Genomic DNA, 27,827 nt, shown 5'->3' with positions numbered 1-27,827 from the left:
TCGTGATGATAAATTTCTTAGCCACTTTTGGAGATGTTTATGGGCTAAGTTGGGGACTAAACTTCTTTTTAGTACTACATGTGACCCATAAATTGATGCACAAACTAAAGTAGTCAATAGATCTTTGTCTACTATGTTTAGGGCTATTTTAAAGAATAACTTGAAAATGTTTGAAGAATTTTTGCCTCATACTGAATTTGATTATAATCGTTCATTGCATTCTACTACTAAGATGTGCCCGTTTGAAATTGTGTAGAGTTTCATGCCTCTTGCACCTATTGATTTGTTGCCTATTCCTTATTTGGAGACGGTTAATTTTGATACTAATCAACATTCTGAATTGATATTAAAAATGCATGAGGTAACTAAGGAAAACAATGAGCGTATGAATGCTGAATACAAATCTGCTCGTGATAAGGGTAGTAAACATGTTGTCTTTGCACCTGGAGATCTTGTTTGGTTAGATTTGCGTAAGGATAGATTTCCTCATTTGCGCAAGTCAAATTTAATGCCACGTGCTGATGGTACTTTTAAGGTGTTAAAGAAAAAAAATGATAATGCATATAAACTTGAGTTGCCTTTGAGTTTGGGGATAGTCCCACTTCTAGCATTACAAATTTGAAGCCTTCACTACTAGAAAAAAGGCTATTAGTGGCATACTATTTTGTCTATTAATGCCGCACTATAGGTGCGCCACTATTATCACACCACTACTAATAAATAGTAATGGTGCACTCGTGGTGTGCCACTGTTAATCTGCATAATAGTGGCGCACCACCTGGTGCGCCATTACTAGGCCCAGAAGTGCGCCACTACTGTGGTTTACTAATGGCGCACTTTTAGATGGTGCGCCACTACTATGAATATTAGGAAAAAAATATTGGGTTTTCTGATATTTACATAGGTTAGAAAATACATTACAGCACACAATACAAGTGATGTAGAAGTAAGTGATACATATTCTATACAATAGTTTCGTAAAATATCATCACATCATCTCAAAAATAGCGACACATAGTGATGTAGAAGTAATCATCATAGTCAATGAGACATCATATAACAAAAGTTGGTCACTAGTCATAATCACAACTCCTCCTCATCATCATCGTCAACTCTAACACATTGTAGCACATCATCACATCATCTCAGAAATTGCTAATAATCATCATGGTCATTACCACCAATACTATTTAATACATTGTAGCACATCATCACATTAACACATTGTAGCACATAATAACACATTGTACCTAGGACCTACTCCTTTGCTTAGGTAGAATATCAGAAAACAAGATAGGCCCTGACTCTCCATTATGGAGAATGGAGATCATCTTGTCTCCAATTCTTAGCCTACGCACAATGTTGCTTCCAAGTAGCTCTCTTGGATAGACCATACATTTTTTCCAATCTTCGATTGTCATGACTTCATCGGTTTTAGAAATCCGGTATGGACAGGAGTAAATCAGATACCTAGGCTGACCTGGCCGTGCTGGTCGTATCATCATAACATCAATGCGACCTCTTGGTAACATTAGATCAGACACACAATCTTCCGGGATTTTTGTTGAAAAACATAGTATTAGCTTTGTAGCTAGCAATGTAGTTTAGTTTTACAAGAATTTATGCAAAAGATGCATGGATAATCATAATAGTAGAAAATCTTACATCCAATCTCCATGCATGTTACCGTAGTTTAGCATGTGCACTAGTGGCACATATTGACCATAATGTTGGGGAGTTTGCTGATAGGTATTGTAATTCTCAAGATCATTGATAAATTGGACAACATGATGTTTCTCCTTACAAGTTAATTCTGCTTCATCATTGTAGTAATAGGTTCTGTCTACCATTTTCCATACATTTTTTGAAGAATGAAAATAAGATGTCAATGGAAATAAGTTGTCTACTATTTTTAAATAAACAATATAAATTAGTTAATAAATGTGGTTGAAAAACTCACATAATGGTAGCACTGGAGGCATCTGCACATCGACCCAGATGTCGATATTACCTTCTATTTCATCTTCCGGACGAATATCAAAGGTGATAAGCATATTAGGCTCAAATGCATAAGCCTTGCATAGTGCTACCCAAGTTTTGCATTAAAAAAAGGAGTAGGTGTCCGCATTGTACAATTTTACGGCAAAAGTTTAACCATGCTCGGTCCTCAAGTGAACTATCTTTACCTCCATATTTATTTCAGTACTGGAACCAATCTTATCCAACACATAATGTCTTGCATGGCAGGGGATACGCTAGTAGAATAGTAAAAAGTAAAAATTATAAGTTGAAGCAAAAGAAGTCATGGTTAATTACGAAAAAATACTTGTCATTGAGACTTACTGTATCCACTTTGAAGTCCTCATCCAGCATGATGCTGAAGAGCCTCTCATTGTGACTTACTGTATCCACTTTGAACTAGGAAAGGAGTGTCGCAAAGGCCGCGCTTGTCTTGGCAGTATTAGCACATAACGAATTCGTCGTCAGACGACATTTCCTGAAACAAAGAAAATTTGGGCATGACATTTCCTAAAAAGTGGACATATGGAGCGCCTGAAATTTGCTAGAATGGAATTGAATCAACATTCCGGCGAAACAAGCAAAGCTACCAAACATGAAGAGCACTCTTTCGGTACAAGGGAAGTATCAAAAAGGAAAAGCATGAATGAACAAGAATAAAGAACATCAGCATTCTACTTTCATCTTTGTCAGATAATAATTGGTTCGGATAATAATTGGCAAACGTCATATCATAGGAGGGGAATGTGAGGATTAAACAACACCATCACAAGTTAACAACACCAGCTAATAAATTTTTACCCAAGAGAGCATAGCAACAAGGTTTAATCAACCCCATAGATTTCAGAGTGACACTTCTCATATCTTATGATCAACTAAAGATTTAAAAAAAGGTTCAGGTTCACCATAGGGCATAGCTCTCTTGTGGTTGAGAACCAGATAATATAGATATGACAAGAGCGCAAGTGTTTCCTTCTGGATATTGTAAAACTACAGTACAAGCTTGCCAACAAGATGACAAACAGACAACAAGATGGCGAACAGATAACTATGCAAATATATGCAATCACTGATGTGATTTGTCGGAGGAAGCGATTCTGTGACTAGAGAGGCTCACACACAGCGGCTTTTACATTTTGAGAATGTGGCATTTCATTGATCACAAAACATCATTACAGAGAGTTTGTCGGATGCAATCCTGAGCTACATTGTTCTCGCACATAGATACTAAGTCAAATGATGTTTTGGTTTTACCTAGTGACTGCTCAAAGTTTCTTGTGACTGCGTCAGTACACTAGTTCTGTGAACTTATTGTCTCTGAACGTAGGTGAAGAAATCGATGCCTTTTCTGAAGAATTTGACAATTACCACGAAGATGGAAGGCTAGGATGCGCTCCACTTATGAAAGATCAACATCTCTGGAAGACCAATGGGTCCCGGTTCAATGTCCGACAACTGCTATAGTTAACTGAAGTTTTATTTGAAAACACACAGTTAACTGAAGTTTAAGTCTTGTATTCTTCTGTTAACTATGTTTCACTCCGTGTAATTTCAGTTCCTCCGGTAAGTAGCTTCTACAATTAGTGGATCAGATCGATCTCCATGAACTACATTGAGTGACTTTAATCTGGTTTCAGCAGCACGTTTGATAATTGGGCCATTGAAATGGATGGGTGCTAATCTGTCACAAATTATAACGCCTCGATTCTCAAGTTCGGTTCTTCAGCAGACGTGCTCTATAGACAGTATAAATTATGAAATACCCAACATGCTAATTCAAATACACTTTGAGGCAAAAGAACGTCAAAGACGAAGGTCAACCAAAACATTGCACTTGGATATTCATTCGTTAAACTTTGGTTCAAACCAACTGACTATTCAGTGCTTCGTCGATACTATTTCAGTTTAAGCTAACTTTGGTTCAAGTCATTCAAGTCCAGAATTTAATTTTGAGCATTGTTGTCGTGGTGTCAACTTGTCTTCATTGGGTAAGAAGAAATAAACATATCTTCATTGGAATGTTTAAAAGGAGTGTTGTACCCACGTTCCTTTTCTAGTGGAATTTTTATATTAGTGAAAATGTCTTGGCTTTTTTTAGCCTTAAAAAGTGATCACAGTGCTTGAGAATTTTAGGATGCAACAGCTAATAAATCAGTCAAATAATTTGTGTTGTCGTTGTCATCTATCATTTTTCCGCACGATGGTACACACAACACAGCCTTAGGATATGCAAAGAGTGCCACAGTAAAGGCACCAAAGCACTTCACCAAAAGTGCATTATGTAGTGCTAAAAAATGGATACAGTGGCAATGGGGCTATTTCATGAAAGATACCAGGCACGAATCTATTTATTACTCAATCAGAACTCACAAGGTTAAACAAAAAAGACATGAATCCTTGGTAAAAAGGCAAACCACAGATGAAGGTGCAGGAATTGAAGTTGAACAATGCCTAGAAAGTGTGGATGAATGCTACAACTAGTTCAAACACACAGAAACGAGTGCAATACACATCTCATGCAGGGATCTGGTTATACACTGAACTGGGTCACCTTTCATTTAGTCGCCTAAAGTAAATGTGAGCCATATCCACCTATCATTCTACTCCTATTTCCATCCAACACAAGGAGAAATATGCCACTTCCTTCCACACATATTGAATCATAACACCAGAACCAGTACTTAGGGGAACGAAGGAGGCATGAAGGGAGGGAGGGGGGAGAGAGGGGCGAACCTCGCAGCTGGAGGAGGAGAGCGCGTCGGAGGCGGAGGCGGCGGCCTTGTCGTAGCCCATCATTGGGTGTCGGTCCACGTGCGGTGGCCGGCGCGGGTCGGAGGGAGGAGGAGGCCCTCGCTCATCGGAGGGAGGAGGCGAGGACCGGGCAGCGGGGGAGGAACCCTAGCGGTGCCGGCGGCGGGGGAGGAACCCTAGTGGCAGCACTCGGTCTATCGGCGGGGGAGGACCGGGCCGCGGCAGGAGGTGGTTAGGGCCGGCCGAAGGGGGAGGATACAAGGGAGGGAAGAGTCTGTATAGTGGGGGAAGGGTTACCAATGGCGCACCTCCTAAGAATGTGCCATTGGTAACCAGGGTTACTAATGGCTCACCTACTGTGTGGTGCGCCATTACTAGTTTTGAAAAAAAAATTGAAAAAAAATTGTTAGTAGTGGCGCACCGTGGGTGTGGTGCGCCATTACTAGTTAAAACTAGTAATGGTGCACTTTCCCCTGGTGCACCACTGCTAAGTCTGGGAAGGGTGTGGGGCCAGGAAAAAAACTAGTAATAGCGCACCACACACCAGGTGCGCCATTAGTAATATGGCCAATAATGGTGCACCTGTATCTGGTGCGCCACTGCTATATAGCAGTGGCGCACCGCATACATGGTGCGCCATTAATGTCCATATTAGCTATAGCCTTTTTTCTAGTAGTGCTTATTTGGGTGAGGAAGATGAGCTTTAATTGACGACTTCATTTCAAGAAGGGGACGATGATCAGGACATAAATACCAATTTTACACCCACAACCAGTGCAACTATACATAATCGACCAATTACTAGAGCTCGCGCACGCCAATTGGATTACCAGGTACTATCGTTTCTTGGAAATCCTTCTAATGTTCCTGAATATATGTTGCTGCCTAAATTTTATACTCTTGTTTTACTTATGAATGAAGGAGCTAACATGGATAATAAGGATGACCATTGGAGTGGAATCAAGCATGGAGAAGAAGGTGCGCGCGCGGGAAAGAACAATGTAATTTCAAGTTGTACTTTGAAGCCACCATAAGGAAAGCATGAAGTATTGGACGAAATATACAAGATGCCACGTCATAAATTTAGTACATAAGATATTATAGGTGTTGTGTCACCTTATTTCTGGGCCAGACCCATGTACTTTCGAAATACCACATTATAGGCTGTTTTTAGAGTTCTTATGTGTGGGGAAATAGAGTTAGGGTTGGTTTCGGACCCCTCCTCCAAGGGGTCACGAAATTCACATCTATTCCCCCATATATACAGCCTTAGGGCGCCATGCAGACTAGGTTTTGTTTAGGTTACAAATTTTCCATAGAGCAACTTCACATCCTTCGTTTGTGTTCTACGACGAGACCAAGACGTCAAAGAAACCCACATTCATCAATAAATCTTTCATCTTATATTAATAATATCCAGATTGCAATTTCAGTTTCTTGCTTGTTCTTCGTTTGCGTGCAGGAAACAGACCCTTGTGACCAGGTTGATCGTGCTCCGACATGGCCAATAAACTTTTGGAGTTCGTTTAGCGATCGTTAAGGCGCGACATCTTCACACGTTCGTAGTCGGATCATCAAAGTGTACTCCACCATAAACGATAGTCACATCTCATTGAAAGACAAGGACAACTTCACCTCTATCAGCTTCCCACTCCACAAGAGAGTTTTAGCTCTGTGAACAACTCGTCAAAGAAAAGAATGGTAGGACTAGATAGGATGGTGATGCGCACAATGAAAATAGCCATCCACCACCGCCATCCCTGTTAGGATAACATGACCTAGGGTGTGGCACATGCAATTTGAAGCCCTTCCCAAAGGATGTCTGTGCTACTTGTGATGGCATTGGGATTTCCCTGAAGAGGAAGGGTGATGTGGTAAAGTGGACAAAAGTAGTTCCCTTAGTTAATCACCAAGGTTTATCGAACCATTAGGAGAATCAAGCAAACAATCATCAGCAACACCTACACACAAAAGAGAAATTACTTGCACCCAACCGGGCAAGAGGGTTAGCAGTTCCCTTGTACTCGCTAGCATCAAGGATTAAATCTAATATTAGTAGCTGAAAGTGTGTTATATCGACTAGAGGGGGTGAGTATGCGATTTTTACAAATTCAACATTGAGGAAATTCCTAGTGAGGAAAGTCCTCAGTCATGAACTGAGTGCAACAGAAATAGTACCTACAAATATGCAAAAGCGACCATAGCTAAGTACTCAGAGTGAGCTGGAGTATTCGTTTTGCACAGGTCAGGAGAACAGGATAAGCATGTGGTGAATAACTCAGGTGAAGAACATGGGGTGAGGAATTCAAAGGAAGTCTCTAGTTAAATAATTCAAACAATACATATCAAAGTCATCAACATGTACTTGAGGAAATGAAAGAGTTGAAGAAATATAGCTCGTAGCTCGATGAAAACAATGGTTTGATGACCCAGTACCAACTACTGTGACAGTTGTACGTCTGGTGTGGAGCGGCTTGGTATTCAAACCAAAGGACACACAGTCCCGGAACACACAGTCCCTATCGTAGTCTCCTTGAGAAAAGAACACGCAGTCCTCACCCAATACTCGTGGTTAGTCTTCAAGGAAAACTTCCAAACCCTCACAAACTTGGTCACCGAGCTCAAAGGTAACAAGCATCGGTTCCACATAGGAACAATCTCTTCAATCATGCTCAATCACTTTGGGTTCTAGGTTTTGGTTTGGGTGTTTGGGGTTTTTCCTCACTTGATGATTTTTCCTCAAAGTCCTCGAGGATTGGGTTGCTCTAAATGACAACTGCCAGTTTCTCTCAAACCAGCCAACCATCTAGTTGTTGTAGGGGGAGGCTATTTATAGTGTGGAAGCATCCCGACATGATATGACATTATTGCCCCCAATGGAATGACCATTGTGTGGATAGGATTTGAGACACGTGGCGTGCGACGCAGAAACGGTCGGAACTTTCAACTGTGAAAGTCCTCATGTCTCTCATGTTCCTCACTTGAAGAACTTGGTATGTGTAGATTTGAGTTGAGGATCATGAGGAAATATTTCCTTAGTATTACCTCGACCCCCTTTAATAGTACATTGTTCTCATGACTCAAGAAAGAATAAAATGAAACAGAAAGAGTAAATCTTCAAGCTTCAAAGTCTTCAGACCATTTTCTTCGAGATACACCGAATTTCTCATCTTCAATGTCTTCATGAGGAGTAGAAATTTCTTTGCTATCAAAGTCTTCAAGGAGTGACCAAAGTCTTTACTCGAAGACATACATTTTTAGGGGTCGACATTGTTTGAATAACTCGACCTCCTCAGCGACTTATATAGCTCATGTACACCCACAACCATATTAGTCTCTTAACCTATAAGTGTTCAATCCACCAAAATCACTAAGGGGGTAGGAGATGCACTTACAATCTCCCCCTTTTTGGTGGTTGATGAGAAATAGGTTAAGTTTTCAATGGGAATAAAAATATGAAGTGTAAGTAGAGAGTTTGAAGAATTTGATTGCAAGATATAGAGAAACTCCCCCTAAAGCTGTGCATGTTTGAGAATTTTCTTTGGACTGCAAATGCACATTGATGATTTATATCATGGAGATCTCCCCCTATATCTTGTAATTCATGCTTGCATTTAACATATATTATGAGGAATTTGAAATGCATGACGAAAAATGGTGTGTGACGAATTTCAGCATGCATGCATTTAATCAACCTTGAGGATTAAGCATGTGAGGAAAAACGTTCAAAAGTGTCAGAACACCAACGAGCTTAAGTTACAACTCATTACAGCAAAAACTTCAAAAGAACGAGAGTTTGTAACTTAATAAGCTTATAGTGGCCCATAAAGTAGACCCGCCTGAAGTCTAACTCAGATTTCTCCCCCTTTGTCATCAAGTGACGAAAAGAGACAAAAACTAAGGACTAACGCCGTTGAAGAACTTCACTTCTGTATTTGAGGAGGAGCGTTGGGGTCGGCTATTGCAGCAATGTCATCAAGGTCTTCAGCTTCATTGGTGGTGTGCGTTGAAGAAAATGACCTCGCCACGAGTTGAGGAAGATGGATCTTCTTGAACTTCTTCTTTGGAGGCCAGGACCAATCAAAGTCTTGCTGAAACTCCATCTCGGTGATTCCTCAGGGGTCTTGAGGAGAGACAGAATGGCCCATGTGTGATCAAAGATTACATGAAGATAATAGTGATTTTTCTTCATAGCATTCCCGATTGCGTTGAGGTCTTTCACAATTTCACCAACCTGACGATTGACCCATTTCTTTGCGATCAACCTTCTAATGAAGACTTAGCAGGAGCTCATGGTCAATCATCACATGCGGTGCAGTTGGGCTTGGTGGTTCTTGTGATGCAGTGTTGTCATTTGTGGAGTATGATGCTGCTTTGGAAAATTGGCCATCAAGGGGACAACTGCCTTCATCAATCATAGATTTGCCTTTGCCATCAATGTCATCAAAGGAGCTCTCGACGACTTCAATTCTAGGCACGCAAGTCTGGTGATTCAGAATGTCAGCCTTGTAAGGAATTCCACACCTCTTTCTGATGAATCTCATGATACATGAAGCGCAAGGCTTCAAATCAAATGGTGAGAGAGCAGAGTGGGACAAAGTCCTCAGGAAGAAATCACGAAGGTTTATGGGTATTCCATGTATGATGTCAAAGAACAAATTTTTCATGATCCCACAATTTCTTCATCATTTGAGTCAATGCCCTTGATTGGAGAGAATGTTTTGGCCAAGATGTGGTAGACTATCCTTAGCACATACATTAATTCCTTTGCGAGGAATTTGGTCCTTGGTGGCTGACCAGGTGACAAAGGCTTCACGTGGACTTGCATGAGATGATTTTCTAGTTCAGGTTCCTCATAGACGCATCTGGCTCCTTCTGAGGGGATTTGCACAGGAAGAGCACGAAGTAATTCAGTTTTAGGGGCTTGGAAATGTGTATCTTGTGTCATCCAATATAGAACCCAAGTGTTGACATCTTTGTCATCTCCTGAAAGGTGCAGTGTAGAATAGAACCAAAGAATGGTTTCTTCATTCCAGTCATAAATTTCATAGCAAAAAGGTAGTCGTCCAGAATCGTGAAGATATCTAAGAACTGGTTCGTAGGAAGGAACTTCCTCCCTATTTGCATGAGGAATGTGGATCTGAGGAAATACCTTTTCTTTGTCAAAGAGCACGACGTTGTACTAGTTCATGTGGCTGTGAGTCCAAAATCTGTTGCGCTTGAACTTAGGTGATTCATATGGACTGGGGCCAGTGAAGTAGTGATGTTCATCAAAGAATTTAGCCGTGTCAAACTTTGGCCTTTTTCCATTGTACGGCTGAATACCCTTTGGCTGAAGATTTGGCTTGAAGCGGCTTCGAAGTCTTCGGGTATTTCTAGCTTGAGGAATTTCAGCCACGACAACCGCTCTCTGAGGATTTGCAACATGTGGTTCGCCAGAAGATTCTTCATTTAGTGCCGATGGTGTGTCTTCACGCACTCGTACCTCAGTCTGAGTAATATGCTAAGCCAATGTATCACTTGTGGGCACAACAGTTTCTTCAACATTTGCATTTTCATTAGCTGATGCAGCTGATTCTTGTTCCAAAGCAGACTTCACATGAGAGCTCTTTTCTTCAGAACCAGTCAGAACTTTAGTGGCTCTATTGGACACATCTACTAGAGGAATTGGAGGGAGCATTGGAGAGTTTGGATGAGTGTTTTCCCAAAAGTCATCATGTATCACAGGTGTGTTTGCAGCCAATGTCCACATCGTTCTCCTTTTCTTCAGGAGTCATCTTAGTGTTCTGAGGAGGAGGAGATGAGGCTTGAGGAATTTGACCAACATCAATTTCCTCATCAATGGGTGTGGAAGCAGTGTCGCAATTTCTACCATTTCCTCATCCCTTTCTTGAATTACATCCTCCTCACCAAAGGATACTATAATATAGGAAGGTGCGACACTAAGAGGAGTTGCATCAATTGGAGCAGATGAAGAAGTTGTCAAAGTCCTCATGCATTTTGCCTCTAAGGACTCTAAGGTTGTTGATGCCTTTCTCTTCTCAGCTTCTTTTTCAGCTGCTTTTGTTTTCTTCACTTCTGATGCAGAAGGAAGTGTGATTTTCTTCACCGTTGAAGACTTTGGTGAAGGAGCATTTTCTTCAGGAATTGCATATTCATTTGCATGCCTGGCAGGTTCATTAGCAGCAGGTGCATCAAGTACAGGTTCTTCATTTTCACCAGCCAGGTGGAGAGTGTATATGGCGTGAGGAATAGATGGTTGCGTTGGGACAACAACCATGTTGTTGTACTCTATTATGGCATTAGTAGTAGCCTTGACTAATCTTACTTTGACTCCCTTCCTGTCAGCATGATAGCTTGTGAATTTCTCTCTTGGGGTTTTGATCTCAGCTTGAGTGGAGACAAGTTGCTCTGGCTTCAAGGTTAGAAGATTTTGTTGTAGGTACTTCTCCTTTTGAACCTTTGCCTTTTGAGCTTGTTTGCCTTTCTGGTCCTTCCATTTTTGTTCATTGATAAATGTGGAACCATGTGACTCCGTCTAGGTGGAAGCTTCAAATCATCAATTGGTGTCACATCCCTGACACCTTAATCAAGTTAGCATTGTGCTCATATGTTCTTTGCATTCAATTTAGGAAATTTTCAACAAGAACAAAGTAAGTGGTGAAGGAAAACTCGAAAACCCTACCCACTTCTCAAATTCAAAGGAATTACAAACTTATTCAAATCAATGAACCCAAAATGGCCTCAACAAAAGTTCAACTTTTCTGATAATTCTTGAAAACAAATAAGCAATGAAGAAAACGATTTTCTTAATACTTTTGGCATTTTAAATAAATGCAAAAGACTATTGGTTTCAAGTTTTAAATTTGAATTCAAAAATATAGTTTCCAAAAATACTGAAAACTTTATGGGTGATTGGAAATATTCCAACTAACACCCCAGCATTTTTCAAACTATTTATAGTTTGCTGGTAAAGGCAAAATAAATGGAAAGCAATGTCAAGAAATAAAACAGAAACAAAATAGAAAGAAAACGGGAAAAACCTACCTGTCGCCTGAGAAGGCCCAGCCCACCAGGGGCAAGGTCGTCTTCTTCCTCTGCCTTCTGGCAGAGGGGAGATCGACCACGGCGGCCCCCTCCACCTCCTGCTTCGCCGTGGCGACCTCCGGTGCCCCCCAGGACAGCGCGACAGCAGTGTTATCCTCCCCGAGCCCGTCTCTATCCCTTCCCGTGCTCCAGTTCCCCCCTCCTCTCGGGATCTCTCCTCCCTCCTCCTGCCGCTATTGCCAAGAGCTCGAGCTCGAGCCGCCGTGCCCCTAGCCACAAGACCTTCCTCCCGAGTAGTCCAGTAGCTCCGCCTTGACGAGCTGGTTCTCCCTGCAAAGGCCGAAGCCTCCCCGAGCCCTGCAACGCCACCAACGCCAACGTCTTCAACCTTCGGCTATCAGCAAATTGACGGTGAAATGCCGGCTACAGCCCCTCCCCGAGCAGTCTCAGCCTAGCTTCACCTCCACCGTGAGCCTGCGATCATTTCCCCTCTTCTTCCCCTCGGATTCGTGCCCCCTACCCACTAGACCATCGAACCCGAACTCCGGCAGCCGCCTCGGCTCCTCGCCGGCTTGCTCCGGCCACCCATAGCCCTCCTTGAGGCCAGTGATGGATGAGGTTGAGCCTGGGGATCATCCCAGTGCTCTCGGCAACCGTTTCCGAGCACCACAGCACGAGATAGCGCGTCTCCGGTGAAGTTCCGCCGCGGATCTGGTCGCCGCCGGTCTGACTCCTACGGGGAACGACGTGGCCGGCCTAACCCTAGTAGTTTAGCACTAATCACTCGCTGATAGTGGGCCCCAAGCCAAGTCAAACCCACTTAGGGGCTGGTCAGCACGGGATTAGCTCCTCAGACGCTGACCAGTGGGTCCCCCTTGTCAGGTTTGACCTGATCAGGTGAGTTGACCTGCTGACGCCAAGATGATGTAGTTATGACGCAATAAGTGAATTTCTGATTTAAAATAATTCCAAAAAAATGCCAAAACTTCTAAAAATCATAGAAATTAATCTATAAGTCCAATGAAAATAATTTATATTTGAAAAAGTATCAGAAAAATTCAGGGAATCTGAATATGTCATTTTCAAACATGTTTGAAAATGTTACTGAACCCAAACATATAGATTAATGAATAAGTTATCTTTCATAAATACTTTGGAGATGGAATTTGGAAATTATTTAAATTCCACCTCAAATGTTATGACCAAACATTGTCCAAATCAGAAACCAGCAACCTAACATGTCATTTCCATGCATGTTAAAAGCAAGTTGATCTGAGCATCAGGTCGAATCAATTAAAATGGTATTCGAGAATACCTCGTTTGAAGTGATATTTGGATTTGATTCAAATCAACTTCAAACCTAATAAATGTTAGCTATAATAATATACCACCTTGCATCCTCATGCCATGCTCATGAATCATGTTGTTGCACATGATTGTTATTGATTGTTGTCATTCCTTTCGGTAGGCTCCGCTCCCCCGGATTCCACCGAATATGCGACTGACGGATATTGTCCCTCCTCTGAGCAACAAGGCAAGCAACCATTTTGATCATCCCGATAAATCCCATGTTCTCGCTCCTGCACTTACTTATTGCATTAGGATCAAATGCTTCGAATGCTTTTGCCATGTTAGTTGAACCAACTTCCTTTGCATGACCTATCCCTGACACAGTAAATAGCTGAACCTTGCAACCTAGCATACCTGGTAGTTGCTTCAGCCATGTTGTGCCCTATCCTGCTAGGCATGCTATGCTTAGAGTTGTGTATGGTCTGTCATCTGGGAGATGAACAGAATTGTGACAATGTGTTCAGTAAGTAAAGGTTGTGTGTTGAACCTGATTTGGTAAAGGTACCGGTGAAAGGCTGTGTAGGAGTACATGGCGGGTTGTTTCATTGGAACCGTCCTTAGGAACTGAGTTCCGTGTATGTAATCCAAGACTAGATACTACCACACGTTGGGATACTTAATTGACCCTCTCGACTTATTAATCTCTTAGTACTCGGTCCAGGAGTTGCAAGTAGTTTCTGGTGTTTATAGTTATGCTGGAGGCCGTGGATATTGCTGACCTGAGAGGTGGGCTGTGATGCGGTAGGCAGTGGCACGGTGTACCAAGTGGCACCCGGATGGTGGGCTTGGGAACCCTGCGCACATTGTTTGAGGCGGTGGCGGAAACTCGGCCGGACTTCCGTGCGGGTTACTCTCAGATAGGCGATAAACCTGGAGTAGGTACTAGTGTGGTTAACGGTCGTGGCCGACTCCCTTGCTGGGCTTCCGCTTGAAGGTTGCCGAGGTGCATGACGTGCACATGGCGATAAGTGGCGAGAGTGTGTGTGAAGAAGTACACCCCTGCAGGGTTATGATCTATTCGAATAGCCGCGCCCACGGATATGGACTCCTTGGAGACATATGTTGTTCATAGATAACTTCAATAGCTACTCATAAAATTGTCAAGATAAGTGTGAGTGTCGTGGGCGGCATTTCCGTATGGAGACGGAATGATTCCATGATGGAGTATTGTTGTGGTGTTTGTGGACTCCTCTGCGAGAAATCAAGTTGTTAAAAATTGTTTTAAAATGTAAGTTGTCTAGCCACGAGTCAAATGCTAGCTTTCCGCATGAAACCCCACGATTCCTTATTGATACATTGCATGAGTACATAGTTATCCTAAAGTCTTGCTGAGTACCTCCGTACTCCTGTTTGCTTAATAATTGTTGCAGAGATTGTTTATGACCCTAATGGAGGGTTCTTCCTAGACATCGACGACGATGAGTAGTTGGTGTCCCAGCTACGATCTGGCCCTAGGTTGGGTCTGTAGTATAGTCAGGCCATGTGCCTTCTAGTTTCACCTGTGTGTACTCAGACAGTTTTAAACACTTCCGCTGGCTTGTAACTGAATGACTGCTATGATGGGTCGTGAGACCCTTGCTGTGTAATATTATGTTTATGGTTATGTTGTGATGCCATCGATGTATCTATACATATCGGTATGCCATGCGTACGTGTGTCGTACTTGATATGTATGGGGTTCGATTACCTAGTCGTAAACTTTAGTAGCACTCCTTAAAGGGAAATGCCCCTTTGTAATCTAATGAGCCATGGTAGCTCGCTACTGCTCCGGACACATTGGTTGACCGGCATGTGTCCTCCTTAGCTGCTGTCTTTGTCCCCTTTGGGGAAATGTCATGCGATGTAATGGAGTCCTTGTAGCTTGCTACGACTCGTCTACATTCGCTAGTGACCGACACCTGCTTTGCTGGGTCATGTATGCCTATCCCAGTGCGGAACTGCCACTTTGGTTTAAGACTAGACATGTCGATCCGGGTTCTTTGTCATTGGAATGCTAGCGACACAATTGCATACGTGAGTCAAAAGGCGCAAACGGTCCCGGCTAAGGTAAGGCTGCAGCCGTGGGGTTAACCGTGCGTGAGACCGCAAAGGGATGCGATGTGTTACACGCTGGATTCCTATGGCTCAGGATCGGGGTCCCGACAGCATTGGTATCAGAGCCTGACTGACTGTAGGACTACTAAGCCAAACTGGTCGAAGTTGAGTCTAGAATTGCTTTAGTTATACATAAGGGAATTGTTTGTGGAAGGGAACGTAAGACTCTTGTTCTCTTCTCAAGTTATTCTATTCTGGTCAGCCTCGTCTTTTATGCGGGAAATAAGGACTAGGTTACTCATCTTCTTCTAGGCTCGTGTTTCTGATTGGGTTTGTTTTATCCCTAGTGAAAGGACGTGGATGTCGCCTAGAGGGGGGCGGGTGAATAGGCGCTTTAAAATAATTAAGGTTTAGGCTTGAACAAATGCGGAATAAAACTAATGTTTAATATGTCAAGCACAAAACCTACAAACAACTAGGCTCACCTATGTGCACCAACAACTTATGCTGAGCAAGATAAACAACTAAGTGATAGCAAGATATATTACAATAAACAATATGTCTATCACAAAGTAAAGTGCATAAGTAAAGGGTTCGGGTAAGAGATAACCGAGGCACGGGGAGACAATGATGTATCCCGAAGTTCACACACTTGCGGATGCTAATCTCCGTTAGAGCGGTGTGGAGGCACAATGCTCCCCAAGATGCCACTAAGGCCACCGTAATCTCCTCACGCCCTCGCACAATGCAAGATGCCGTGATTCCACTAAGGGACCCTTGAGGGCGGTCACTGAACCCGTACAAATGGCAACCCTTGGGGGCGGTCACCGAACCCGTACACGTGGCAACCCTTGGGGGCGGTTACCTGTACCCGTACAAATTGCTCGGGGCTATCTCCACAACCTAATTGGAGGCCCCGACGCTTGCCCGGAGCTTCACACCACAATGATTGAGCTCCGAGACACCACCAAGCTTCTAGGATGCCAAAGCATCCACGAAGAACAATATCTAGGGTACTAAGTACCAAAGGTAGTAAGCTTCTCAACTTCTCACTTACACGTATCACCGTGGAGAACTCAAACCGATGCAACTAATGCAATGGCAAGAACACACGAAGTGGTCAAGTCCCTCACAGTCAAATCCCTCCACAACAACAAAAGCTGTGGAGAAATATGAGAGGAAGAACAAGGAGCTCACAAAGAACTCCAAGATCAAGATCCAAGGGGTTCCCCTCACATAGAGGAGAAAGTGATTGGTGGAGATGTGGATCTAGATCTCCTCTCTCTTCTCCCTCAAGAACAAGCAAGAATCATTGGAGGGATTGAGAGTAAGCACGCTCTAAGAATGTCAACAATGGAGCTAGAACAAGAGCTCAACGGATGGATAAAGCCAAGGGGGAAGAAGACCCCCTTTATATAGTGGGGGAAGGAATCAGACCGTTACCCCCACTCTCTGACCGAGCTCCAGCGGTACTACCGCTGGCACTCCAGCGGAACTACCGCTGACTGCAGCGGTACTACTGCCAGCTAGCGGTACTACCGCTGACTGCAGCGGTACCGCTGCAGCCAGCGGTACTACCGCTGGCACTCCAGCGGTACTACCGCTGGGCCCCTGGTAGTGCAAAGGCACTACCACCGCCAAGAAAGTCTTCGCAAAAAGGTCCGTCCACGAACAACCGCTAGGCAGGCGGTACTAAGCACCTGGAGCGGTACTACCGCTAACTAGGGGCGGTACTACCGCCAGCCAGTAGTACTACCGCTAGGTCGAGCGGTACTACCGCTCGCCACTGAAACAGCCATAACTTTCGCATACGAGCTCCGAAACGAGCAAACCCAAGCTTGTTGGATTCATGACGACAAGAGCTATCCAAACAGCGAGAGGAAGTCTTAAGGCCATGCAGATATGAAAATGCCAATGATATAGAGATGTGAGTCATCTATGAATGAAGAACCGGCAAAAACTCCAACATCGAAAACATCATAGTAGATGCATATGGACTCCGTTTTCGATGAACTCGAGCTTGTCACGAAGATGACCATAAGCTCTAAAACTCACAAAGAGAAACACCAAACAAGGACCAAGAAGTATGATGCAAGGACGCAAATGGTTTGAGCTCTCAACAAACGATATGATCAAGCTACTCACTTGAGAGCCCCCCTTGATAGTACAACAATCTATCCTAACCAGAAAACCTATCAAGGGCAAACCTATACCTTGCACCTCGTCCTCTTGAGCTAGATGATGATGATCTTGACTTCCTCAAGATGGACCACCTTTCTTGATTGCGTTGGCTTGATGAAGACTATTTGATTGCTCCCCCATACTCACTATGGGTGAGCCACTCTTCAGCATATCTTCACAAGTCCATTGCCACCACAATGGACGACAAGCTTCAAGCATGATATCTTCGTGTTGATCCACTTGAACTTGCACGTCGCAATCTTGATGACGATCACAACTTGACGTCATACTTCATGGGTTGTATGAGATCTCCCCTTTGACGCAAGCCCATGGAAACACACCTAACCCCCACATAGAACTCTCACGAAGACCATGGGTTAGTACACAAACACGTAATGGATAATGCTTACCATACCATGGGATCACTTGATCCCTCTCGGTACATCTTGTACGCTTTGTGTGTTGATCATCTTGATTTACTCTTTGTCTGACATCTTGATCAACCATGTGTCTCTATGACCATTCTTTGGATAATATGATCACAACTTGACGTCATACTTCATGGGTTGTATGAGTTCTTCTCTTTGACGCAAGCCCATGGAAACACACCTAACCCCCACATAGAACTCTCACGAAGACCATGGGTTAGTACACAAACACGTAATGGACAATGCTTACCATACCATGGGATCACTTGATCGCTCTCGGTACATCTTGTACGCTTTGTGTGTTGATCGTCTTGATTTACTCTTTGTCTGAGATTTTGATTAACCTTCTGTCTCTATGACCATTCTTTGGATAATACGTTGAATACCACCTTGGTCATCATATAAACTCCTTGAACCCAACAGATGGACTTCAAGAAGTGCCTATAGACAAATCCTATAAATATAACTTAAGGCAACCATTAGTCCATAGGAATTGTCATCAATTACCAAAACCACATATGGAGATATATGCTCTAACACCTAGGAAAAAGGAAGTAAGTTTGATTATCAGAGAATTGAACTTGATAGTTGAGTGGTTACGCTATTCCATTTTGGGTTGTCTCAAAATTTGTTTTTGAGCATTTACAGCCGTTATGCTGCCCCATTTTGCATTTCGAGCTCTAATGCTTTTGCATTACTCTCTATTTTTAGATGCCTGGTCGTCCTTCTCGTCAGGTGGTACGTCTGACCAGGTGCATTGATGTGCCGGGTCATACAGCCATGCTGGTCAGGGTGATGTCGGTGTGCTGTTACCGCTGGTACCCCGAGTACACACTGGAGGAACAGTACCGAGACTTCAACCAGAGCCAGTATATCTGCACTGTTAGGGTATTTCCAGACTACCCTGGAGCTGAGGAGCCAATTCATTGGTCCTATGGGTTGGGAGTCACTGTTGACATGGTAGTACAAGATGCTGCCTATTCAATGATGACCATTATGAGAGCGAGACATGCAGTGTTGCAGAATTCAGAGTTCTGGTATGTTCCTGCCCCTCAGCCTTGTGAAGAGGGATACCTCAGCGGAGTCTATTTTGATTCCTCTATGGAGGATCCGCTACTTCAGTGCACTGCTAAGATGCTAGAGAACAGAGACAGGGATGCTCGTGCTCTTCGCATGGAGCTTTATGCTACACGTGCCCGTCTGTGGACGGTTTTGACGCAGCTGGCACCGGTAGTCCAGACAGGGTACGGAGATATGGAGATGTTGAACCCTGTTAGGACCCATCTTCCGGCCCATGTTGACTGGCCAGCTATAAGAGGAGTCACCCCTCTTCGGGGACCCCTACTACCACGAGTCAGGGGTCCGAGGCCACATCCGTGTCCTTATGGATCCCAGGGATCTCAGGCCAGAGTGTTTCCTGATCTGCAGGTTGAGCTTCCAGGCCATGGAGGTAATCTCTATGAGATGTTATATGCGGATGCCTGAGCTGTGAGTGGAAGGATGGTATGGTAGTAGTCGTACGTTCACAGTCCTGCGTGACTTGTGAAGTTTGCTTGTGATGTGAAATGAATTCCGGAGGCCTAGATAAATAATGTATAGGAAGCTTGTAAGCCTCTGATGAGTAGTTTCATAATTTCAGTAGTTTGCTCTTTGATTAAGGTTGTACTGAACTATGTAAGGGTGTGTATGAACCATGGTGTATATATAGCAGATGCTTGTTACCATGTTGTTCGGATATTCATTTCCGCATTCCGTGTGTTCAGTACATTCTTAATCCATGCCTAGTATTGATATGATATTGGTCTATGCTGTGAGTTTGTTTGCCAGGATGGTGTTCACCAGGTTGAACCGTGCCCCTGCTCATGAGCAAGGTGAGGGTAGTCAAGCGTCGCAGGAAGACCTGCCTCAGCCGCCCTCTCTGGCGGAAGTTATGCTTGAGGCAGAGAGGAACAAAAGAGAGACGAACCGACTGTTAGAGCGTATTGAGAAGAATACGGCTCGTCAGCCTAGGAATGCTGAAGTGTCCCACAACGACTTTGTGAAGCTGAATCCTCCAAAGATTCATCACTCCGTCGATCCCCTCTACGCTGATGACTGGTTGTGCAGCATCTCACGCAAGATTCGCTCTGCGAATGTTTCTGAGGCCGACAAGGTGACCTTTGCAACATATTTTCTGGAAGGACCCGCCAATCTGTGGTGGGAGAACTTTGAAGCTGTTCGTCCTGCTGAACCAGCAGCCACATGGGCAGACTTCAGTGCAGCCTTCCGTCTGCACCATATTCGAGAGGGCCTGATGGACAAAAAGAGAGAGGAGTTATGTGCTTTCACCCAGGGCAACTTGACCGTGGATGCCTATAGCCGCGAGTTCGGTAACCTCGCCCGCTATGCAACATAGGAGGTGTCTACTGATGCCAAGAAGCAAGCATGATTTCGTAAGGGTCTGAGCCCTGAGCTTCGTCGTGATCTGCGCCTCCACGAGTGCGCAAGCTTTCAAGTCCTGGTCAACAAAGCGATGAGTGCCGAGACTGGTCATACTGACTTTGAAGCCACAAGGAAGCACTCCCGTGACTCTGGCTCGTCATCTGGTTCCGAGTTTCCAAAACGCAGACTGTGGGTTCCGAACAGTTCTCTACCGCCAAGATACACTCCGAGGCCATCCTACGGGCGCCTTAGACGAATCAGACCAACCATCCAGCAAAAACTTATGGTGGTCCAGCTAGCAATGCTGCGCCACGTGCCAACCAAGTGATATGCTACAAGTGTGGAGAACCAGGGCACTATTCCCGTGAGTGTCCTCAAAATGTGGGTGCCAAGCAACCCGGAAAATCCGTCGGGCAAGGCAAGTCGGGCAAAGCTTACTATGTGAAGCCAACTCCTGCACGTGGCCGTGTGAACTATGTCTGAGTAGAAGAAGCTACAGAGGATCCCGACGTCATACTGGGTACGCTTCTTGTTAATAATCACCCAGCATCTGTTCTCTTTGACACTGTGTATTATCATTGCTTCATTTCAGAAAGTTATGCACAGTTGCATAACATGTCTTTTTGTGATATGCCAATTCCATTGGTTGTCCAAACTCCTGGTAGTAAATGGGAAACCTCTAGGGTAACCTATGACAATGAAATTCTAGTAGACATGCTAGTTTTTCTAGCCTCATTGAAAGCCCTGAAATCTTCGGATATTAATATCATCTTGGGTATGGATTGGATGTCAGCTCACTATGCCAAGATTGATACTCATTCTAGAAATGTTCAGCTTACCCATCCCTCGGGTGAGATAGTCAATGTCTCTACTCGAGTTGCCAAATTCCAACTCTATTCCCTAAATGCCAACCCTCTTCCGGAACTTGAAGACATCCCGATTGTCCCTGACTTCCTGGATGTTTTTCCACAGAACTGCCAGGAATTCCACCTGACAGAGATGTAGAGTTTGTGATAGATCTTGTTCCGGGAACTGTCCCAATAGCCATAAGACCGTATAAGATGGCACCCCTGGAGCTAGCCGAACTTAAGAAGCTACTAGATGAGGCCTTGAATAAAGGTTTCATTCGTCTTAGCTCTTCTCCTTGGGCTTGCCCCGTCCTCTTTGTCAAGAAGAAAGATGAAACGGGTCGGATGGTTGTAGATTACCGACCAGTTAATCTGGTCACCATAAAGAACAAGTATCCACTCCCCAGGATCAACGATCTGTACGATCAGATCGCTGGATCCTCAGTCTTCTCCAAAATGGATTTGAGGTTGGGATACCATCAAATAGAGATCAAGAACGGGGACATTCCAAAAACGGCTTTTGTTACTTGTTATGGCCAATACGAGCACACCGTCATGTCCTTCGGTTTAACCAATGCCCCAGCCACATTCTCTCGTCTGATGAATTCAATCTTCATGGAGTATTTAGATAAATTCGTCATGGTATACCTTGATGATATTCTCATCTACTCGAAGAACGAACAAGAACATACCGAGCATCTAAGGCTGGTATTGATGAAAGTTCGAGAGCATCGCTTTTATGCCAAGTTTTCAAAATTTGAATTTTGGTTACCAGAACTGACCTATCTAGGTCACGTAATCTCTGGTAAGGGTATTGCTATCAACCCCGAGAGAGTTCAAGCCGTCCTTGATTGGACTCAACCTGAATCGGTTAAGCAAGTTAGGAGTTTTCTTGGTCTAGCGAGCTATTGTCGCCGCTTTGTCGAGAATTTCTCCAAGGTTGCAAAGCCACTAAATGAACTCCTCAAGAAGGATAAAAAGTTCGAGTGGACACCACAGTGTGAGCATAGTTTTCAGGAACTGAAAAGACGCCTGACTTCCGCACCTGTGTTGCTACCACCAGATTTTTCTAAGGACTTTGTTATCTATTGCGACGCCTCGAGACAAGGATTAGGTTGCATTCTCATGCAAGATCGTCATGTGATCGCATACGCATCTCGACAGTTGCGTTCACATGAGGATAATTATCCCACACATGACCTTGAGATTGCAGCGGTGGTCCATGCACTAAAAACCTGGCGACATTACCTTCTGGGTAATCGTTGTGAAATATTCACTCATCACCAAAGTCTGAAATATATCTTCACCCAGCCGGATTTGAATCTCAGGCAAATACGGTGGGTTGAGTTGATCTCGGATTACGACTTAGGAATAACTTACACCCCGGGGAAGGCCAATGCTATGGCTGATGCACTAAGTCGTAAATCTTATTGTAACAATTTGATGCTACAACAAGGTCAACCACATCTCTATGAGGAATTTCAGAAGTTGAATCTTCATATTGTTCCTCAAGGATTCCTTTCTACCCTGGTGGCGAACCCTACTCTTAGGGATCAAATCATAGCCGTGCAGGCTTATGATAATGGTATATCCCGGATCAAGGAGAATATTGCTAGCGGTAACGCTACGGATTTCTCCATCAATGAGAAAGGTGTTGTGTTCTTTCAGAACCATTTAGTGGTTCCTAAGAGCAAATGTGTGCGGCAATTGATCCTTAAGGAGTCCCATGATTCTCCTCACACCATTCATCCCGGTAGTACTAAGATGTATCAGGACCTACGCCAGAGGTTCTTATGGACTAGGATAAAGAGAGAAATTGGTGAGTCGGTGCTAACTGCGACATTTGTCGTCGAGTTAAGGCAGAACATCAAAGGCCTGCTGGCATCCTTCAACCTTTAGCTATTCCTGAATGGAAATGGGATAAAGTTAGTATGGATTTCATTACCGGATTTCCCAAGACCAAGAAAGGAAATAATGCTATCTTTGTGGTCATTGACCATCTTTCCAAAGTAGCTCATTTTCTTCCCGTTCGTGAGAGTATAACGACTAGCCAGCTAGCGGAGTTATATATCTCTCGAATAGTGTCTCTTCATGGTGTTCCCCTGGAGATTAACTCGGACCGTGGGAGTATCTTTACTTGTCGCTTCTGGGAAAGTTTTCAGAATGCCGTGGGGACTCACTTATCTTTTAGCACTGCTTTCCATCCCCAATCAAGTGGTCAAGTAGAAAGAGTGAATCAAATCCTAGAAGATATGCTCCGAGCTTGTGTTATATCGTTTGGTATGAATTGGGAGAAGTGCCTTCCATTCGCCGAATTCGCTTATAACAATAGTTATCAATCAAGCTTGGGCAAAGCTCCTTTTGAAGTTCTCTATGGACGAAGATGTCGAACACCTCTTAATTGGTCAGAAACCGGAGAGAGGCAACTCTTTGGCTCGGATATGATCCAGGATGCACAAGAGCAGGTTCGCATTATTCGTGAAAAGTTGAAAACAACCCAGTCTCGTCAAAAGAGCCAATATGATCGTCATCATAAGGCTGTGATCTTTGAAGTTGACGAGAAGGCTTACCTTCGGGTTACACCTTTGAAGGGTACCCATCGATTCGGTATCAAGGGAAAGTTGGCTCCTCATTACATTGGTCCTTTTCATATTCTTGCCAAACGAGGAGAAGTTGCCTACCAGTTGGAACTTCCTCCGCATCGTTCCAAGGTTCATGATGTCTTCCACATCTCGCAACTCAGGCGTTGCTTTTCGCATCCTATCTGTGAAGTGGACCACGAAACGCTTGATCTCCAAGATAACCTTTCGTACCGAGAATACCCCACACGTATTCTTGATCAAGCTGAGCGTACCACTCGACGTCGAAACCTCAAGTTCCACTTACTTTGAGTATCCTGCGTTATTCCCGACGACTTCTAAATCTCGGGACGAGATTCTTTTGAGTGGGGGTGAGTTGTCACATCCCTGACATCTTCATCAAGTTAGCATTGTGCTCATATCTTCTTTGCATTGCATCTAGGAAATTTTCAACAAGAACAAAGTAAGTGGTGAAGGAAAACTCAAAAACCCTAGCCACTTCTCAAATTCAAAGGAATTACAAACTTATTCAAATCAATGAACCCAAAATGGCCTCAAGAAAAGTTCAACTTTTCTGATAATTCTTGAAAACAAATAAGCAATGAAGAAAACGATTTTCTTAATACTTTTGACATTTTAAATAAATGCAAAAGACTACTGGTTTCAAGTTTTAAATTTGAATTCAAAAATATATAGTTTCCAAAAATGCTGAAAACTTTATGGGTGATTGGAAATATTCCAACTAACACCCCATCATTTTTCAAACTATTTATAATTTGCTGGTAAACCCAAAATAAATGGAAAGCAATGTCAATAAATAAAACAGAAACAAAATAAAATGAAAAGGTGAAAAACCTACCTGTCGCCAGAGGAGGCCCAGCCCACCAGGGGCAGGGTCGTCTTCTTCCTCTACCTTCTAGCAGAGGGGAGATCGACCACGGCGGCCCCCTCCACCTCCTGCTTCGCCGTGGCGACCTCCGGTGCCCCCCATGACAGCGCGACAGCAGGGTTATCCTCCCCGAGCCCGTCTCTGTCTGTTCCCGTGCTCCAGTTCCCCCCTCCTCTCGGGATCTCTCCTCACTCCTCCTGCCGCCATTGCCAAGAGCTCGAGCTCGAGCCGTCGTGCCCCTAGCCACAAGACCTTCCTCCCGAGTAGTCCAGTAGCTCCGCTTCGACGAGTTGGTTCTCCTTGCAGAGGACGAAGCCTCCCCGAGCCCTGCAATGCCACCAACGCCATCGTCTTCAACCTTCGACCTTGGGCAAATCGACGGTGAAACGCCGGCTACAACCCCTCCCCGAGCAGTCTGAGCCTAGCTTCACCTCCACCGTGAATCTGCGATCATTTCCCCTCTTCTTCCCCTCGGATTCATGCCCCCTACCCACTGGACCATCGAACCCGAACTCCGGCAGCCGCCTCGGCTCGTCGCCGGCTTGCTGCGGCCACCCATAGCCCTCCCTGAGGCCAGTGATGGATGAGGTCGAGCCTGGGGATCATCCCAGTGCTTTCGGCAACCGTTTCCGAGCACCACAGCACGAGATAGCGCGTCTTCGGCGAAGTTCCACCGCGGATCTGGTCGCCGCCGGTCAGACTCCTGCGGGGAACGACGTGGCCGGCCTAACCCGAGTAGTTTAGCACTAATCACTTGCTGACAGTGGGCCCCAGGCCATGTCAAACCCACTTAGGGGCTGGTCAGCGCGGGATTAGCTCCTGAGACGCTGACCAGTGGGTCCCCCTGTCAGGTTTGACCTGATCAGGTCAGTTGACCTGCTCACGCCATGATGATGTAGTTATGACGTAATAAGTGAATTTCTGATTTAAAAGAATTCCAGAAAAATGCCAAAACTTCGAAATATCATAGAAATTAATCTGTAACTCCAATGAAAACAATTTATATATGAAAAAGTATCAGAAAAATTCAGGGAATCTGAATATCTCATTATAAAACATGTTTGAAAATGTTACTGAACCCAAACATATAGATTAACGAATAAGTTAACTTTCATAAATACTTTGGAGATGGAATTTGGAAATTATTTAAATTCCACCTCAAATGATATGACCAAACATTGTCCAAATCACAAACCAGCAACCTAACATGTCATTTCCTTGCATGTTAAAAGCAAGTTGATCTGAGCATCAGGTCGAATCAATTAAAATGGTATTCGAGAATACCTCGTTTGAAGTGATATTTGAATTTGATTCAAATCAACTTCAAACCTAATAAATGTAAGCTATAATAGTATACCACCTTTCATCCTCATGCCATGCTCATGAATCATCTTGTTGCACATGATTGTTATTGATTGTTGTCATTCCTTTCGGTAGGCTCCGCTCCCGAATCATCTTGTTGCACATCCTAATAAATGTTATTGATTGTTGCACTTACTTATTGCATTAGGATCAAATGCTTCAAATGCTTTTGCCACGTTAGTTGAACCCACTTCCTTTGCATGACCTATCCCTGTCACTGTAAATAGCTGAACCTTGCAACCTAGCATACCTGGTAGTTGCTTGAGCCACGATGTGCCTTATCCTGCTATGCATGCTATGCTTAGAGTTGTGTATGGTCTGTCATCTGGGAGATGAACAAAATTGTGAGAATGTGTTCAGTAAGTAAAGGTTGTGTGTTGAACCTGATTTGGTAAAGGTACCGGTGAAAGGCTGTGTAGGAGTACATGGCGGGTTGTTTCATTGGAACCGTCCTTAGGAACTGAGTTCCGTGTATGTAATCCAAGACTAGATACTACCACACATTGGGATACTTAATTGACCCTCTCGACTTATTAATCGCTTAGTACTCGGTCCAGGAGTTGCAAGTAGTTTCTGGTGTTTATAGTTATGCTGGAGGCCGTGCATAGCGCTGTCCTGAGAGGTGGGCTGTGATGCGGTAGGCAGTGGCACGGTGTACCAAGTGGCACCCGGATGGTGGGCTTGGGAACCCTGCGCACATCGTTTGAGGCCGTGGCGGAAACCTCGGACGGACTTCCGTGCGGGTTACTCTCAGATAGGCGATAAACCTGGAGTAGGTACTAGTGTGGTTAACGGTCGTGGCCGACTCCCTCGCTGGGCTTCCGCTTGAAGGTTGCCGAGGCGCATGACGTGCACCTGGCGATAAGTGGCGAGAGCGTGTGTGAAGAAGTACACCCCTGCAGGGTTATGATCTATTCGAATAGCCGCGCCCGCGGATATGGACTACTTGGAGACATATGTTGTTCATAGATAACTTCAATGGCTACTCATAAAATTGTCAAGATAAGTGTGAGTGTCGTGGTTGGCATTTCCGTATGGAGACGGAATGATTCCATGATGGAGTATTGTTATGGTGCTTGTGGACTCGTGTGCGAGAAATCAAGTTGTTAAAAATTGTTTTAAAATGTAAGTTGTCTAGCCACGAGTCAAATGCTAGCTTTCCGCATGAAACCCCACGATTCCTTATTGATACATTGCATGAGTAGATAGTTATCCTAAAGTCTTGCTGAGTACCTCCGTACTCATGTTTGGTTAATAATTGTTGCAGAGATTGTTATGACCGTAAGGGAGGGTTCTTCCTAGATATCGACGACGACGAGTAGCTGGTGTCCCAGCTACGATCTGGCCCTAGGTTGGGTCTGTAGTATAGTCAGGCCATGTGCCTTCTAGTTTCACTTGTCTGTACTCAGACAGTTTTAAACACTTCCGCTGGCTTGTAACTGAATGACTGCTATGATGGGTCGTGAGACCCTTGCTGTGTAATATTATGTTTATGGTTATGTTGTGATGCCATCGATGTATCTATAAATATCGGTATGCCATGCGTACGTGTGTCGTACTTGATATGTATGGGGTTCGATTACCTAGTCGTAAACTTTAGTAGCACTCCTTACAGGGAAATGCCCCTTTGTGATCCAACGAGCCATGGTAGCTCGCTACTGCTCCGGACACATTGGTTCACCGGCGTGTGTCCTTCTTAGCTGTTGTGTCTGTCCCCTTTGGGGAAATGTCACGCGATGTAATGGCGTCCTTGTAGCTTGCTATGGCTCGTCTACATTCGCTGGTGACCGACACCTGCTTTGCTGGGTCATGTATGCATGTCCCTGTGCGGAACTGCCACTTTGGTTTAAGACTAGACATGTCAATCCGGGTTCTTTTTCATTGGAATGCTAGCGACACAATTGCACACGTGAGTCAA

The sequence above is a fragment of the Hordeum vulgare genome, chromosome 6H (assembly GCF_904849725.1).
Source record: "Hordeum vulgare subsp. vulgare chromosome 6H, MorexV3_pseudomolecules_assembly, whole genome shotgun sequence".
Taxonomy (NCBI): domain Eukaryota; kingdom Viridiplantae; phylum Streptophyta; class Magnoliopsida; order Poales; family Poaceae; genus Hordeum; species Hordeum vulgare.
This window is presented reverse-complemented; position numbering follows the sequence as displayed.